Source organism: Microtus oregoni, unplaced genomic scaffold (assembly GCF_018167655.1).
Source record: "Microtus oregoni isolate MIOR12 unplaced genomic scaffold, Mior012 000068F_ref0000429, whole genome shotgun sequence".
In the NCBI taxonomy this organism is placed as follows: domain Eukaryota; kingdom Metazoa; phylum Chordata; class Mammalia; order Rodentia; family Cricetidae; genus Microtus; species Microtus oregoni.
This window is the reverse complement of record NW_024543975.1, coordinates 3,950,661-3,969,521: the sequence shown is the minus strand read 5'-3', so window position 1 is coordinate 3,969,521 and position 18,861 is coordinate 3,950,661. Positions and strand designations below refer to the sequence as shown.

General features: G+C 36.6%; 1 protein-coding gene across 2 annotated transcripts in view; it reads right to left on the bottom strand.

Annotated features, from left to right (window-relative positions):
- Lrrc4c (leucine rich repeat containing 4C) overlaps window positions 1-1,147 on the bottom strand; it is a 1,344,378-nt gene extending 1,343,231 nt beyond the window's left edge. For both annotated transcript variants that reach the window (XM_041641254.1, XM_041641256.1), the window contains exon 1: window positions 396-1,147. The gene's annotated coding sequence lies outside the window, so the exon portion shown is untranslated. The remainder of the gene's footprint in view (window positions 1-395) is intronic.
- Between the last annotated feature and the right edge of the window lie 17,714 nt (window positions 1,148-18,861).

The following is an 18,861-nucleotide window of genomic DNA, read 5'->3' as shown; positions in this document are numbered from 1 at the left end:
ATGCAGTCTCTGAATATGTTCAATTTTGCTTCTGTCTCCGTACTTCTGCCAGCAGCTAACCTCAATGATTTGCCCCTGAATTTTAGAGATTTCTTTTAAAAAAGGCAGCACTTTTTATTTTTCTCACAAATTTGCAGATTTCCTACATCCAGAATTCACCATGAAAACATTAAGAAGAGGTGTATAAACTGACAAAGGCGGCGCGAGGGGGGGGGTGATCATTCAAATAGAAATGGAAATAACCTCTTTGGCATGAGAATAACCCCAAATGCCACACACTGGTTCCTCTCTGCATTACAATCGCAAAGTGTGCGCTTATGAACTACATATGGAATCGGAAAACACAAACATCGTAACAAAACAAGGTACCAGAGCTGAGTGGTCTGGTGACTTACCTTCTCAAGTGGATCCTCAAAGTTCACCAAGGAAAATTTTAAATCCTCTAGCTGGTCATACACCACTCTAATTTCCTTTCCTCTTCTCTCTCTCTGTCTCTCTCTGTCTCTCTGTGCGTGTTTGTCACATAAGAAAAAAATAATCAACTTTCAAAGGTTCCATTTATTTGATCCACCAGCAACGGCAAGAACGTGTCCAAGAGACTCCGCCAAAAAGTAACCCAAAAACTCATCAAAGGCGAAAGGAGCCGGGGAGTAGGGCAGAGACGGGGCGGTGAGTGATGGGGGACTATAGATTGGGAGCCCCACTGCCTGGAGATTATTTTCACGCTGTTGAGATCTCGTCTTGTGCGTTATACCTGCTTTGGTTGTCACACAAATCCACACACACAGGAAGGACACTTACACAATCTCTTTCACGAGAAAGCAGTCACCCACACGCAGGAACACATACAAACACATAAGCACTCACAGAAGCCTGTGTGATGAAAACTGTGAGTAGTAACCTCCAAGAGGTGCTGTGAGCTGCAGAAGCTATGGCTTGCGGTTACCTTCCCAGGTCTGTGGAGAATCAAAAGAACATCCAAAATCAGGGGGGTGGGGGGTGAGAACTAGATCCCGGATTCCTCTCCCCGAGGCAGATGTATCAAGCCAGGAGCGAGTCAATCAGCAGAGGTGTCTGCTTGCACGGTGCCCCGGATTATGGCAAGGTTATTAATCTTGATGCGCTGCATGCCCCCACCCCCACCACTCGGCAGCCTGCATTGAGATGATTGCCAGAGCCGTGTCTGTCCCTGCTCTACTGCATTTTGCTCAGCGCTCTGATGCTGCAAGGGAGACACAGTGGAGGCAAGAATACTAATAAGGTGGTTAGCTACAGTTTCTTCAAGGCAGTCGGTACGCAGTACAGTAAACGTGGACTTCCCAGGGCTCTGTGTGTGTGTATGCCTGCTTGTCTGCAGGGAGGGCAGCGAATCCATCTCCCGCCAGCAGGAGAGATGGCTTGCATTCTGCTGCGGAGGACTATATTATCAGAATAGTCACTGTCCTGCATCCATTGTTTCTGACAGTATTTTGCTTGGGATGAAGAAGGGGGGTTAAGGAATTAGAAGCCTGGAGCTGGTATTTGAAAGAGGTGGAGAAAAAAAAAAAAAACACACAAAAAGTCCAGGGAGACAAATTAGCTTTATAAATAGGCTCCAAGGAGGCCAAGGCAGATTTTTAACATGCTGCTGCCCTAGCTGTTAAATGGAAATACAAAGCAATTTCAAAAACCAGCCTTAGCCTATAAATCTTAGAGTTGGCAACAAGTATCTGAATTTGACTGATGGGACAGTGGACAAATGGATTTCTGGGGATATAAAAAGTTTGCTCATGCCTTCTTCTTTGTAGCCTGGATCCAGTGAATGCTGAAAACCAAAGTTCAGTCATTTAAAATGTGAATTTCAACTTTTATTTATTATTATTTAATTGATGTTATTTATGTTAGTGTATTATTATCATCATTATTAATTACTATTATTATTCTCAAGTTGTAGAGAATATTTGAGTGGCACAGTGACACCGTATCCCTTTTAGTACCAGAGCATGTAAGTAAATAGATGTCTAATATACTAAATCCCTCAGCTGCTGGACCCTAGTCGTCTTCTTTAAAGTTGAGACTCACATTGCAATACTGCTTCTTTAGTCAAGGATACTCACTGACTTCCTTCAGTTCAATTAAAACAGTATATCTGGAAAATAATTGCACAAAGGGAGAAGATGAGAAGAGTTGTGGAGCTTTGTAATACTGGGTATGCCCAGCAGATGTCACAAAATAGGAGGGAGGCAAGAGAATGCCACCCAGAACAACAAACATGAATTAATCATGTGTTTAATAACACAGGTTTAATAAAATAGATGATGTCCACTTGAAATACTGAAATTCTATAAAATGTAAAAGGAAAAGGTACCCAGAGAACAGCCCCACATGTGTAGTTTTCTGAGTTTTCCCCTCCAGTCACCATTCCGCATGATTCATTATCTATCATTAATATTGCACAAAATCTTATCCCACTACGATGGGGACTTTTGCCTCTGATGGCTTCTGTACTCTACAAAACAGAATTCAGTATTGCCTTGCAAATACAACAATGACCAGATAAAGACACAAAACTGATACTGGAATGAAACAAATTAGGTGATTAAAGATTAATAAGTAAAGTGTGTGATATTTCAATTTTAACACAATAATCCTGTTTGATCTTGATCATGGTAATAAACATCAGCTTTATAGAATTATTATTACTGTCTGCTATATCATTACAGTCTCCTATTACTGAGCTGTACAATATTGATAAATACATAATCAAAAAAATACAAAAACCTTTCTATTTGAGCTATTATTTTTTGTTTTCAAGGTTAATTTTGTTCTGAGAATCAAACCCAGGACTTGTGTATGTTAAGCTGAATCCTGTCACTAAGTTACAACATCACTTCCTCTACGTATGACAGCTTTTTCAAATATCTTCATATCCCTGTAGCTTTCATTTAGCCAATTGTGACTAATTAATGAAAACCCACTGCTTCACAGCACAAGTTTGTCTGTATGTCAATAGAACATGGAGTTGAAAGCTTGGGTTTGAGAACTGACACAGATTTAGGTTCACATGTTCCAGTTACCTTCCTTTAAGATAATCTCCAGGGAACTGTGTGCCTCTGTATCATTTTATTTGTTGATAAAAGAGAGGCCATTTTGATGTCACTTTTTGGGAGGATGTTTATATCTAAATAAAATTATATAAAGACGAATAAATCAATATTTACTGTATGCTTCATGTATTTACTGACACAGCCTAAGATATATGTGACATGTATGTTGATGAACAAAGTAGATATTGATTCTTATTATAGTAGTTCTGCCTACATAGAGCATCAGGTGACATCAACCAGTCAAGCCTTTCGGGGTTGAAAGTGTGTTTTTAAATTTATTCTTACATATAGCTGTTTCGATCTCATTTTTGTAAGGCTATAGTTTCAAATATTTGGTAGTCCTTGCATGTGCATTTATATGCATGCTTGCATCCATCTGTGTGTTTCAAGACTAATGTGGGGTAAAATTTCACTGTCTTGATTGCCTGACATCTGGACTCAAGTGGAATAAGTATTTAGAAAGACAATTTAATGGTCATGTACTGCTTCCTAATCAAGACTTGCTTTGAAGTCTGTAGTGTCACCAAGCCTCAAAATACTGGTTGGTCCTTAACAAAACAATGAACTGAAGTTCTGCCATCCACTAAAGTGGATACCCTACTTCCCAGTGAGATTACATGTGAAGCTGGAGAGATTGGATCTAGGAAGATCTACTTAGCAGAATGACACATTGATGTTTAAACACACTGTAGTAACAGACAAGTCACTCTTATTTTCGTGGGTCCCTTTCTCCCAGTAAACAGGGACAAATATGTAACTGGCTTCACTCAAAGCCTTCATTCCTGGCATGGTTTGCCCTGCTAGCACCCTGGAGGGAATATACAAGTGTTATTCTTTTGTTTTGTTTTTAAATATTTGTATGATTATTTATTTATGTATATGGATGTATATGAGGAGGACAAAGGGATGTCAGTTTGCCTGGAGCTGGAGTTACAAGCAATGCTGTTCTGTCTGTTATAGGTAATCAGAAATGAACTCAGGTATATTCTCTTAACCACTGAGTCATCTCTCCAGTTCCCAATAAATGCAGTTTGTTTGTTTTTTTTCTCGGAGCTACAGACACAAGAAGAAAAATCTGGACAAACAAGAGCTGACCAGTCTTTCCCAGTTCATTACCATTAATCCAGACTTTCTCTGATTGCTTTTATTTAATGCATCTGCTCATAAAAATACAGATGCTGTCTATTGGATCTTTGTTTCTGAAGGGTCTCGTGCGCTATTCTAGATAAGTTGACATGATTTTCACTGCCTACATTTTCTTTTATTATAGAGTATTCATGCGAGAACTTTATGATGAATGAGGTAATGTATTATTTTGTTTTCCTTCAAGTGTCTTTTTTTGTTCATTTAAACACTGCTTGGCCCATTTCTATCTAGCCTCTTCTAGGCTATTTCTCACATATTAATTTAGCCCATTTCTAATCATCTATGTAGCACCGCTAGGTGCGCTTACTGGGAAGATTCTAGCCTATGTCCATCCTGGGTTGGAGCTTCGTTGCATGTGCCCCAGAGAGCAGAACTATCGCATCTGCCGGGGAGAGGGGAGCATGGCATCTCTGAGCTCACTTCCTCTTCCTTCCAGCATTCTTTTCTGTTTACTCCACCCACCTATGTTTTAACCTATGAGGGCCAAGCAGTTTCTTTATTGCTTAACCAATGAAATCAAGAGATTTATATATGACACTCCCACATCACTTCCCCTTTTTCTGTTTAAACAAAAAAAGGAAGGGTTTAACTTTAACATAGCAAAATTACATATAACAAAACAGTTATCAAGCAAGAATTACAGTTACAATATCTATATCTATTTTATCTTTTATCATAATAATGGAAAACTATAACTATAACTATCTATCTATTTTGCAACTCCATCAAAGACTCCAGAAGAGTACAATATTACCTAAGCAAACAAAAAGTAAGTAACTTTTAAAACTCTAGAAATGACAGAGACATCTCGCTGCCTGTACAGTCACCCAAAGTTCCTCTGTACAGTTGGGGCATCCATCTTTGGCCTACAGGCCCATAGTTTCCATCAGACATTTCCACAAAGCAGGAAATTTCAAAGGCAGTCACTATCTGCTTGTCCTGAAGAATGTCTTGCAGACTCTTTTATGAATCAGGAACCCCAAAAGACCATCTCACCTTTAGGCAAGTTTAGCAGTCCTCTCTCTGCGGATTCTCTGTGTCCAGTTTATCCAGTAGTCCAGGCAAGAACAGTTTCTTGCCCAAATGGCTATCAAACTCATGACTTTACCCTTATGAGTGAAGTTCTAAGGAAGAAACTCAAAGGAGATGACATCTGTTTTCTATATGACGATGTAGCAAGTAGTAGGTAGGGGACCATCTACAAAAAAGGATGAGGACCCTTACCAAAGCTAGATTATCTAGTAACACCTTTACTGCGAACTTAATTCTTCTCCAAAACTAAAACAAATTTAGTTTTTCTGCTTAAGCTGCTCATTCTGTATATGATTGCATGAGAAATTAGTACAATTCATAAATGATCATAAGTGGTCAATTCCAAGACAAAACATTTCAGATTTTAACCAAAAATGAGATATTAATTTAAATGCCTAAATGCAAAACTTCTTGTCTATTGATCATTGAGGAATTATTATCTACCTTGTAAGTCACTTGGCAAGGAGGAACAAAAACAATATGGTGGCCGCAGAGTAGCAGTTGCATCTGGCATGCTACAGAGTTTCAAAAGCACACATACGAGATAAAAACTTCAGGCCATATAATTTGAATGTTTGCTGATAGACCCAGGTTTCTTCAGTGGGTATGTTGTGATAGAGTGGACAACTTGTATAGTACAGCTAAGCAAAAATTCCTTTGCCAACCAAGTTGTTTCTTAAAGATTATCTTCTATGTCATTCTTAGTTTCATAATGATTCCCTAGCCATAAGCTGAAATATATGTAATGACAGAAGCAGAGAATTCCAAAGAAGATGGTCCTTCTTCACTTTATATACTAGAGCATGCTTCTCTTTTAGATGTCATTATTAGGATGCCTCAATTACAATAGGTGTACAAATAATCTTTTTGAGCAGCGCGTTTGAATTAAGGACAAACCTACATGCTCTACACACATTGCATACGTAGATTCTTGTTATGCTAAAATTTTAAATTATTGTAGGAAAATGAACCAGTCTTGAGTGGACAGTAGATATATGAGTCACTTTAACATGTACTATTTTGGGTACCAATACTGACTGTAAAAGGACTCGATCCCAGTTAATGTAATATTCTTAGAATCCCCATGTAAAAATTCTAACTTCAGATTTTCTTTTAAACTCAGTTTACCCATAGCATGCTACCTTGCTTCTGGTTGCTATCTGTGTCATGTGATATGCAGTAAGGACAGAAGAATGCAAATAGGGCTTGATATTTGTCTTCCATAATTGGTTTTAAAATAGTTTCCTTGCATGCCAAACACTCTGTATTGCTTTTCTAGTGTGAGTTACCACCTAACCTGCTGGGTAGAGCAGGATGCTGCTGGTTTACTAAACATGCACTCCCCGATTAGTTCATCTTCTGGAGCTCTCATTATTCACAGCTTCGGTGTTACTTGGATCTTTTATTTAAAGTGTTTTAGCAAGTTGCTGAGAATTCGACACGATCATATGTCTTGTATTATTTAGCTCAGTTATTTATAACATAAAGCAAAGCTTAGGAAATTGTAGCATAAATAGTGAACTACTTGTATCCATTTCTCCGTGAGCTTCGGACCTGGACTTTTATAATAAATTCTGCTCATTAATCAAAAAATGCTCACCATGTAATATTTATTACACTTTTATTATTTTATGCACAATATGGATTTTCATAATAATGATTTTAAAGACTAGTTTTTATAATTTATTTGTTTCCTAGAGAATTGTATTTCCCTAAAACTGCAAGTACTAGATGAATTTTGGATGAAAATTTGATACACAAAACTCTGTTAAGGAATATAGAACATCTTGTTTCATATTTACTTCTTTGAATATGAACTTCTGAATAACCTCACAGTGGTCAGTGTACATCCTCAACAAACCATAGTAATGTAAGATTAATACTTCATATTTTTTGTTCAGCAATTCATAATCACTCTACTCTTTTAATTTCTGAATGATGCTCTTCCTGACATTGAACACTTGCATTCTCTTTTTAAGTCTAACTGGAGATGAATCAGTTTTATTGATCTCCTTTAAAAGTTCTCTGTGTTTGATTTCACTTTACCAATTTCATTTTAATTTTTAATTTATTTTCTTTTCTTTGAGGCAGGGGCTCATTATGTAGCTCAAGCTGATCTGAACTTGCCAAGTAGTATAGAAAATCATGAGCCTCCTAAGTGATAAGATTATACATGTTTGCTAAAAGGCACAAGTTTGTCTACCTTAGCTGTTTAACTTTTATTTTCCTTGATTTATCTTCTGCTTCAAATTATTTTATATAATTTGCTCAATGGATACTTGGTTTTTGTTCTTTTTGCATACTTATATTGTCTAGGTCTTTAGATATTATTAATCTATGAATTTATGGTTTTCATCAAAATCTGAAACTTCTTAAAGCATTAATATTTTATGTTTCTCTTCAGTTGGTCTTCTTTGGTGACTCTAATTTCTATGTATATTGGGTATCTGCCCCTCCCACTGAAAATCTGTACTTTTTATTCTTTTTTTGTTTTTAGTTTTTTGTTTGTTTGTTTTTGTTTTTTCAAGACAGAGTTTCTCTGCAGCCTTGGAGCCTGTCCTTGAACTAGGTCTTGTAGATCAGGCTGGCCTTGAACTTACAGAGATCCACCCGCTTCTGCCTCCCAAGTGCTAAGATTAAAGGTGTGCACCACCACTTTCTGGTTGCACTTTATTTTAATACTTTTTCTTTTGTTTCATTTTATAAAATATTCATTGTATAAATCTTCAAATATGCTACCTCTTTCTTCTATTGCAAAATGTCCTATCAGCTCTGCCTATTTTCTTTAAAATCTCAGATATTATAGTCCTATGCTTCTATATTGCATCTGTGGCAATATATTTTGGATCTTTTCAGTTAAACTTTATTTTCCCATAATATGTTTTGTTTTTATCTTTTTTTCTTAGAAGCATGGAATTCATAATATATATCTTTGCTATTCTTGTCTATTTAGTCTTTCATCTGTATTATTTCCAGACTGACTTCAGTTGATTTATGACTCCCACTCACAATGGGTCATAAATTACTGTTTTCATGAATTCCTGGCAATGCTTATAGCTTGACAAGAAATTTTGATCATTCTTATTGAATTCTGGTCCTTAAAAATGATTCCTATTATGCTTGGGAATCTACTTACTTAGAAGCAGTTTGAAGTTTTCAAGTTTGAGATTGTTAGGAAGAGAAAAGGAACCCATGGTCTAAGATTCTTTTACCCCACCAAGGAAGCCATGTCTCTGTGAACGTTCTACTGTATATCCCATTTATTTTAATATTTTCCCAATTCTGGTTGGAGAAGCATAAAACATCCTGTCCTTCTGCCAACTACAGGATTATCCACCTTTATCTTTTCTATAATTCTGTCTCTAGTCAGTTCTTCTTCCTCATCAATCAGCCTTCAGTGAAAACTAACGGGACCATGTGGTGACTTTCCAAGAATTCTCAAATTACACTCTTCTCTCTTTCATAGTCTGTAATGTCAAATTTGAATGGTTAGTCTCATAAAAAACAACTTTATTGTGTAAACACAAAGAGACTCATGGCCTTCATCAGAGTTTATTTTTCCAACTGTATGACTAAGAAACTCCCCAAGTGATAAGTAGGGGTGTCATAAAGCCTATCTTATGCTTCCATGCAACCCAGTGATGATTGTCTAATGGTAACCAATGAATTGTCTAATGTCCAATGAATCTTTTCATTCAAACAATTGTTTGCTTCTTTTATTTAGAGAATAAGAGTAAATCTATGTCTTATTATTCTGGTTTGGCTAAATTACCCATTCAAACAGTATGTCTGTCCATCTGTCTGTGTGTGGGAAGGAGAGATAGAGATGATAGATAAATAGATAGATGATAGCTAGATAGATGATAGATAGATGATAGATAGATAGATAGATAGATAGATAGATAGATAGATAGATAGAAGCATAATTAATAAAAACTCAGAGACAAATATTGGGATTCAATCTGAAGATCAGGAAAACAAAGCAGCCAACCAGCCACCCTGGCTCTTACTTCGACCTTAGGTCAAAATGGTGATCCTGCCTCCAGGAAAGCTCAGAATGATACTGAGACTGACGGTTGTCTCCTCCAGTTTTATAAACCTCTCTAGTTCTGGGATTGAGGGAGTGCACCATTACTGCCCGGTTTCTACGGCAAATTCATTTGGTTACTGGGATTAAAGGTGTGTGTCATTGTGGTTAGCAGGATTAAAGGTGTGTGTCTTTGCTGCCTGGTCTGTAAGCCTGGCCAGTGTGGCTATTTTACTTTTCTGATCTTCAGGCAGGTTTTATTTATTAAAATGCAAATTAAATTCCACTACAGGATGGGAGGGGGAGGTGGGCCACTATACTATAGAATATTCTTCTTTACTGTGATAATATCCCTGACAAATGAAACTTAAAAGCGAAGGGTTTATTTGGGCTTATAATTCAAAGGTTTATTCCATCATAGTGAGAAAGTCATAACAGCAGGAACATGAGCTAGCTGGTCACATGGTGTCTCCAGTAAGACAAGAGAGAGAAATTCATGTTGCTACTCAACTCTATGCTTTTCATTCAGCCTGGAATTCTATTGCCATTTGAAGTGTTTCTCACCTCTTCAGTTCAATCTCTAATAACATTTTCATAGATATCCCTAGAAGTACATGACATGGGCTGCATGGTGACTATGGCTGCTAGGCAGTTCCAGCTTTCAGCATTGCATACCACACTTCTCCAGCGCTTTTTACTTCCATTTCTAATAATTCTAATATTAATGCCTTTCCATTTGGGAAATTTTATGTGGGTTTTGGTAAAACATAAAAAATGTGTACAACTGTAGCCTCTCTACACAAAAATTTTCTTTGGAAAAAAAAAAAACCTGCCTCTGTGAAACCAGGAATTTCATTGTACCCTCCTAATTACATCATGAACAGGAAGGGTAGATGTTGCGGGAGCTCCTTCCACTCCTTCAGCCAATAGCCACTGAGATACCAGCCCATTGGGGCATGGTCTCTCTCCTTTTAAAAAAGCAGCCACTTCCCTCTGCTATCTCTCTGGCTTCCAGGTCCTCTTCAGGCGACTAGGCTCCCTTCCTGATTGAGCAGCAGGCTGTTTGTTGTCTGGGACGGTGATCTGTAAGTTTTTCCCCTTTAAATAAATAGCTTCTCTATTGGTCATAATTCCAAACTGGTGTGGGATTGTTTGTGATTTATGCCCTCAGGTAGAGATTTACTAGACACACATGATCCCAAGGATGAAATGACTGCAATTCAGATCACAAGCCGAGGCCATTAAAGGCAAGAGTTCCATTAATAAAAAGAGAGAAATTAGAAATGGTACAGTATAATAGGGGAAGAATAAGATATCACAACCTTCCATTTTGAGAGCATATGAGAGGAATAAGCCCATACTGCAAGACTAGGAAATTTTATAGTGTCTGCTCCCCAGAAGAAATCCTTTTCCCAAGGTCATGCATTTGGACAAGTGTTTTCATTCTTTTGGGAACTTAAGGAAAATACATGCTTGATAAACAATCATTCTTTTATCTAGCAAGCAGAACTTACGGCTGTTCTATTAATATAGGATCAATGCCTATTGTCAAAGTGAATGTTAGATTCCTCATTCTCTAATCTCAAGCTATACCCCAGCTCACACATCCTTTGTCTCCCATTTAATCCTATGTGTAACTATACAGTAAAAAGGTGGGATTTTTCTCTCAATTAAATGTTGCTGTCTGTCATTTTTATTCACCCTCAGATCCTGTTGACCCCCATTCCCTCAGTCTAATCTCCGCCCCCTTGCCGCCAACTCATTACATCCTCTTTGGGACCTGATACCCTTTTCCCCTGCTGAAGCAGGTGAAGCAGGTTGTCTGACAATAGCTGATGACAAAACCCAACTAAATTAATAATAAAAATTAACCATCTCTGTGCTAATGAAATCATAGTGACAGTAAACCAGTTGGAAAATAAGTTTAGATATCTTAGATTGTTTAAGAGGTGTGATCAAATAAAAGATTTTAATAGTCTCAATGAGGATTATTTTAAACCAAGTGATTACACCTCCCTTGAAACTTGTGGACTAATAATTAAATCACGATGATTGGCTATGGAAAGCTCTAGAAATTGTGCTTTCTGGGCACAATGAGGAGCAAAGATGAAAGATCAGTTCTCTAATATCAACATGAAAGACTTCACATTAGCTTAGCAGTCTTTATATACATTTCTGTACACATAGTGTGATACAGATGAATCAAATCTAAAAAGTCACAAATTTGGTTTTTGTTGGCCATGTATATATAACACAGATTCTCCCCCAAATAGTGTTATTACTTTAACATGATGCTAGATTACTAATGAAGAATTGGGACCTTATGTTAAAATCAGTCATGATAAACTCTATTCCAATGTGATTTAAAGGAAAAAAAAAGTCCAGCCAACTAAACAAAACAGTCACTGTGCATTCTTGTTTCTTGGCAGAAGAGCTGTGTTCATTGAAATTCCTTAAGACCTCTGGTCCATAAAACCTTTAGGAGAAATAAATTCATAACAGTTTTCAAGTAACACGAAATTATGGAAAGTAACACATTGTCATTAAAAGTGTTCACTATTTCTTGCCACTCTAGTTTTATTTATAAACAAGAGATGATTTGTCTCACCTTACTTTGAAGCTGACTTCTCTCATGATTCCTATAAAATCATGGGAGTTTGAACAAGCTACCAATGGAGACCATACCTTTTTCCATAGATCAGATACTTCCAAAATTATTAAAAAAGAGAGACATTACCTGCAAACTAAACTTTCATGAAAACAGAAATCTACCCTGAGGTCAAGGTCTGCTTGAAAGTATCATACACTGAGTGAAAGATCAGGCCATTAGCACTAACTAAAGTAACCCAAATTTCCTTTACTTTATTTGGATTTGAATCATTAAATTGGTCTACTAGATTACTCCAATTAAAATGATTGGGATTTCAAAGGCAGAATCTTACCTTAAAGAGAAGTTCCAGTGATTTTGAAGGGAAATTTCTACATTTAAATGTGATGCCTGATTTCAAGAGCAAGCTCTACAAGAGGGCAACATTGAAGTGTTTAAAGATGCTGTCATAAACTGAGACACTTCTTTAAAAAAAATCACAGAAGAGCAAAATACGTAGGATCTGAGAATACTTTTGCATTGCTAAATAAACAAAACAAAATAAAAACAAATACAAAAGACCTTTTTTTGTGTTGTCCTCATAATGCCCCTAATTATAGGGGTCAATAGTACCTTCCTCTCTATGTGTTTCTCTGGGACTAAACTGAGACTAAACAGCTGTGGGACCAGGTGGGACAGAAATGCCAACAAGTAGTCCAGCCCTACTTTCTCTCTTAGAACATTAAAAAAAAAAAAAAGGACTCCGCCCAGAAACCTAGCTGATGACAGGGGCTTAGTTTGCAGGTAATGTCTCTCTTTCGTTTTTAATAATTTTGGAAGTGTCTGATCTGGAAAGATAATGATTTCTCACTTGATAAATTCTTTGTCCCTCTGTCTGCCTTGTGTCCTTAAGGACCTTGAGTTTTTGCTTTAAATCAGGTTTTTAAGGAGATGGGAGATAGAGGTTTGATTTGATTTTGTTTGTTTTGTTTTTGACTATTACTTGGATTTGGGTACTATGTTAGTAGTGTCTTCCCGCCATTAGAAAAAGGCCAAATAAAGCATGCAACCTCTTTTTTCAAACTCACAGTCACTAGGGAAGAGAAGACAACGGTCACAAGGCAGTGACACTCCTCTATATTTGCCCAGAGGCAAGGAGTATACTACAGGGGAGTTGGCAACAACAATTAATAATTTTAAATAGACTGTCTAATTTTCTTGGAGATTTTCTTAAACTTACTACTGTCTCTATGTTAAGGCTACCATAAATTGATATTGTGACTGTTGAAGACCTAAACAAGCTTATTGTCTTTGTTGCTATAAGTATTTGATTGTACTACTTCTTAAAATGTTAATTGCAATTTAAATTACAATTTTGAATCTTTTCTAGGTAATCTTAATTGACTTGTCTTGTTGACTAGTAGGAATGCTGCTTCTAATGGCTTAATTGTAGAATTCAGTAAATCTATGAGGTTCCTCTACCTAAAGATGGTGGGTTATAAACATGCTCATGTGGACCCCCCCAATACATAGATGCAATTGTACACGGTAGCTATAGGAGAGGTCCATTGTCCTCATAGATAGTCATGATCACAAGAATGGTCTCAATTACATCATTAAACAGATTCAGTCACCCTCCTTTAAAGTCACTTTTAGAAGAATGACTATTTTGTGTTTATTCCTCTGCCCCTTTCAGCTTCAAAATGAGTTATATGTGTAGAATGGTGCCAATAATGTAGGAATACCATTTACTATCTCTCTCATATCCAGACAATTGGGTAGCTCTTTTCATCTTATTCTCAAAGTTCCATCTAAGTCCCAGACCTCCAAAACCCTGAAAGTAATTGTAAAACTCTTTTCTTCCAATGTTAACCTTTGATGCTATGGATTTCACCTTCCCATTTTTTCTAATTGGTGCAAAAATAGATTTTCTAATTGAATTGTAATAAACTCATAATAGGGAAGTATATTAATTCAAATTTTCTCCAACACAGAAGCCTAGGTGTGTTCCACACATCACTGTTTCTACTTGACATTTCAGACTAGAAGGAATTAGTTAACATGTCAGAAGTTAGAATATAAGTGGTTTTCATAAAATTTTGATTTAATTTTTTTAGAAAATCTGAGCAAAAACCTACTTCCTGTAGCCACAAATGTAGGTAATCAAGATTCTCTTTGTCACAAGTATTATAATGAAACTTACATTTTATAGTATAATAATACCTTACAATTTTATTAATCTTCTAGCTTCTTAAAGTATATGAAAAAGCCAACTAGGTCATTGTATTAATATGATTTTTGAACTAAAAGTTGCCAGTAACACCTAGTATCATGAAATATTAAGGAAATTTCTCTTTCATTTTCTTATTAAAAGCTAAATGCTTAAAATAAACTACTTCTATACCAGTCTTGCATTAGGAATCAGATACAGTGATGTTATTAAAATCTTTATAAATACTATTAAAAATACTCCTATGTAACATTTAAATATTGCTATTAATATTGTGAGAAAGAATAAAATAAAAATTATAATCTTCCCTTGGTATCCATGGAGGATTCATTCCAGGATGCCCTATGGATACCAAAATCTGCAGAAGCTCATATTACTTATATAAATAGCACAGCATTGCATATGATGGATACATGTCTTTCTCTCCACTTTAAATCATAAAATCATCTACAGCCTACTTACAATCCAAATACCACTGAGGAAGTGCTATATCAATAATTGTCATACTATCTTATATAGAGAATGAGGAGAAGGGGAGGGAATGCCTATAAACACTCACTACAGTGGTAAAGCCTTCCTTAAATTTATTTTAAACCATGGGATTATCTCAAACTGCTCATCCTACCCAGTGCAATTCAAATGTTTATGCAAATCATCGTCACACTATATTGCTTAGAGAACAATGACAAGGAAAAGTGTCCGTACATGCTCACTAAAGACATAAACACGTTTCCTAAGTATTTTTGCTCAGCATAATGGATGGGAGCTATAACTGGAAGAGGCCTATTTTCACATTAAAAGAGGCTATTTTTTTTTTAAAAAGGCAAATGCCTCTCATTTAACAAGAAATCAAAGAAAATACCCACCAGCTAACAGTGCATGGCCAAGATAAGTACCAGGATTAGAAACAAGTTTGCTACCCACAATTTCAAGAATTTCTAAATATAATTATTCAAGCAGTCAAATACTTTTTTCTAATTAATATGATGATTGCAGATAGTAAATGCCAGATTTTATTGTAATAGTTTGGCTTTTCTCCTGCTTTAGTTTTTAGAATTTTAATTTCTTATTGTCTCTGGTTGCTGTTCATAAGACCCTGTTTATGTCAGGATAGCTTGTAACAACATCATGATATTATATCAGATTTATTTTCTCTGTCCATGTACCTTCCAGTATGCAATGGGTTTACTATAAAGCCTAAAAATGTATCTAAGTCTAAGTCATTAGATTTTGTATGTAAGAAATTACCACAAATAGTCCATTTTCTCTGAGCATACTTTGACTCTATGTAGATCATATCAATTGGAATTAATCATTATTTTCTCCTACTTAATAAAAAAAGAGATAGTTCACATTTATGGTCTTATTTTAAAAATCAAGATGTGTTTGTTATCAACTATACCCCCAGAAGCTGTATATAATGATGCACTCTGAGTGAATGGTACCATTCCCTAAATCAAGAAGGAAACAATTATATCAACTAATTATTGACAGAAGATAGATGATGGAATTTCCAAATTAGTCAGTGCTTCTAAGTTTTGATCAATGGCAAAACAAAATAATTTATACTTATTACCTTCAGGTAGAGTTAATGAATATTCTTACATGATTAAATTGTTTTTCTTGGAGTACATTAAATATGGAAATAAAAATGTTCTGTGTGATTGACTCTTATATCCTAAAAAGCAGGTTTAATATACATATTTGGGAGCATAAAAGAGGGGAACTTCATTTTGATTTTTTTCATTCCTTATATCTCTAAATTTATTGTTGTTTTATTCATCCATCAGATATTAACTAAGTTCTATTCTATTAGAAAACCATGTGAGATAAGCAGAAAAGATTTTTATTTAGTGGAAACTGAATTTAGTGCATATTATATCAGTTTTGACTGACACCATAGAATGTGAGTGATGTTTGCCTTTGTAAGACTTTAAACTTTTGCCTTCCTTTCCACATCTTAGTGCCAAAGGCCACTGTAAATTTGGCCAAGTTATTTTCCACTTTGTCATCCTCTGTGCTCATTCTAGGATGTAGGAAATTAAACCGAATTTACTTAGTACTTGATTCTCAAGCCAGGCAGATTGATAGGATTGCTCATTACAAGTCAACATATTGTCATTGAAAGACCCTACAGACCCCCTCCCCAAAACCTGCAGCAAGCATGCTCCCAGGGGAACATCCTGTTTGCTTTAAAAAAAAAAAATTCTCCAGATCAACAGCCAGCCTGCTCTCATAAGACCATCCCATGTGCTTGAGAGAGCAGGACGTATATGAGATAGGAAGACTGCAAGGCAGGATATCGATAAGATAGGACATCAACAAAGCAGGTTGACTGCAAAACAGGATATCTATAAGATAGGAACAGGATGACTGTTGCCAGACATCCAAGTTGAGAGAGGAAACCATTCATGCCCCCAGCCTCATTCCAATAACCATGCTTTTGCTTCTGTAAACTTGCTTTTTGCTCTTCCCTATAAAAAGCCCGCCCTCCAGTTGGCAGGTGCACAAGTCTTCCGAGAGATCTTGCCGCCCGCAGGTACCTGTGTCTACTCAATAAACCTCTTGCGATTTGCATCTGTGCGGTCTCGGCCTGTTCCTTGGCGTTGGGGAGGTCTTCTCCCGAAAAAAGTTCCTCGTTGAGGGTCTTTCAGTCATCTTGATTTATAAGTATAATAACTCTAATCTAGAACAATATACTTGGGCCTTTAAAGTCTCATGTTTGTGTGATGATAAAAAATACTTTTAATACATCTATAATAGATCCCATAGTCTTTAACACTGATAATGCTATTCTAAAGCCTAAAAGTCTCTTCTGAGAGCCAAGACAAACTTTTATAGATGATCCCATACAAAATCAGAAAACAAGTTATTTCCAATATACAATGGCACGAAGCTAATACAAAAGGAAGGCATACGAGCATAACAACAACAACAACAAAAAAAAAAAAACTGGGCTAAATTGGGAATGAAACCCCATAATGTAGACAGAACACACCTCAGCTCTTTGTTCAGCATCTAAGACTCTTGATGACATCATGGATTCCAACAAGGTTTAGGAGCACCAACCCCTCAGTTATGCCTCCTTTACCACACACAGCTATTCTCTTAGCCCAGGTCTACCTTACACCTGCAGCTTCCACTCGTGGACAATGCCACGGTCCTGCCATCTCCAACAGCCTGAGCTCTGTCACATCATTTAGGCTGCACCTTCACATTTTCATGCAATGTCCTCCTCAGGTCAATTTGCATGGAATTTCATCCTGGAGCACATAGTCTGACCTCTGGAGCTTCCTGCAACATTTGTGAACTCTTCCATAGCTCCACTTCAATTGCAGTTTTGAATGCCTGAAAAGTCATGCCATGTGCATGAGGATATTGAGATTACATGCAAGCTAAAGATGTCCTATTCCCAATATTCCCCATAGTGGTAGTAGCTTCTGTGAAGTTTGGTCATTGGAGTCAGGAAAACATTCTCTAAGCCATTTTGTTCCCTAGGGATTCACTTGAGAACCTTTCTCTATATTCCGGCTATCTTCTTTCAGTCTTTGCATTTTCACAGTAAACAGACATCCATGAAAGGGATCACGCCTACAAGGAAGCTTTCCCATGGTCTAAATACAAAGCTTTAGTTTTCTTTTTAATGAAGTTAATCTCTTTTGGAATTACAGCTGCTTTATCACCTTCCTTCTCTTCAACTCTAAACTCACTCAGATTTCATTCTTCACCTAGCTGCCTATTTCTCTTCCATTTGCAGTCTATCATGCTGAATACAAGAACAACGAGAAATAACCACACCACAACCTGTATGGTGACCCGTCTTAAAATTCTCTCTGACAAACTACTTGGTACATTTCTTTTCAACTCAGATTTTCTGGACATTAGTAGACAGTAAAGTAAAGTGATGGAAAATAACTTGAACAGACTATAATTCAGTCCCCAATACAGTCCATGTTAATCCTCCTCCATTGCATGAGCTGGGCCTTCACTCTCTGCATTTTTATAGATGTTTTCTGCCTACAACATTCTAAAGTTTCCATACCCTGTAGCGCTAATCTCTTCTATACTTCTCTTGCAAGCCAGTACCCAAGGACTAAGAGACACCTGGTCTGTTTTACCACAAGACCAGGATTCTATGTACCTATTTCCTACACTGTTCCTTTTAAAAAAAAAAAAATTAGTGAAAAAATTTACAACATAAGCAATATAAGGAAAGAAAGTTTTGCTTTGACCTATGGTTTAAGTTCATCATGGAAGGAAAGTTGTGGAAAGAATTGCTTTATCTGTGGCAGTGGGAGAATGAGGGAGGGGCTCACAGTGTGCTCACTCTCAGGAGGGAGAGAGAAATGAAAGCTGCTACTGGCTTTTTTTCCCCTTTGTCTTCTTTTGTGTATTCTAGGCCCTGTAGGGAAGAATCTCCAGGATTGGTGTTGCCCACATTCAGAAAGGGAGCTTTCCTTCCAACTTAAAATTTTCTGGAAGAGCCTTCACAAACTTGTCCAAAGTTTGTCTGCTAAGAGATTCACTCTATATACTGTCAGTTGAGGTTGGAGCGTAAGCATGACTACACGGTTCACTAGTATTTTCTCTTTATATATTTGGAGCTCAAACTTAATAAGAATTCATTAAGAATTGTGGTTTTCGTATGGATCTATATAAACTTTCATTTAGTGGGTGTTTATATTATGAGATATACCATACCTGAAACTATAACCAAGTTATATTTATATGTATAAAAATATAGACACTGCCC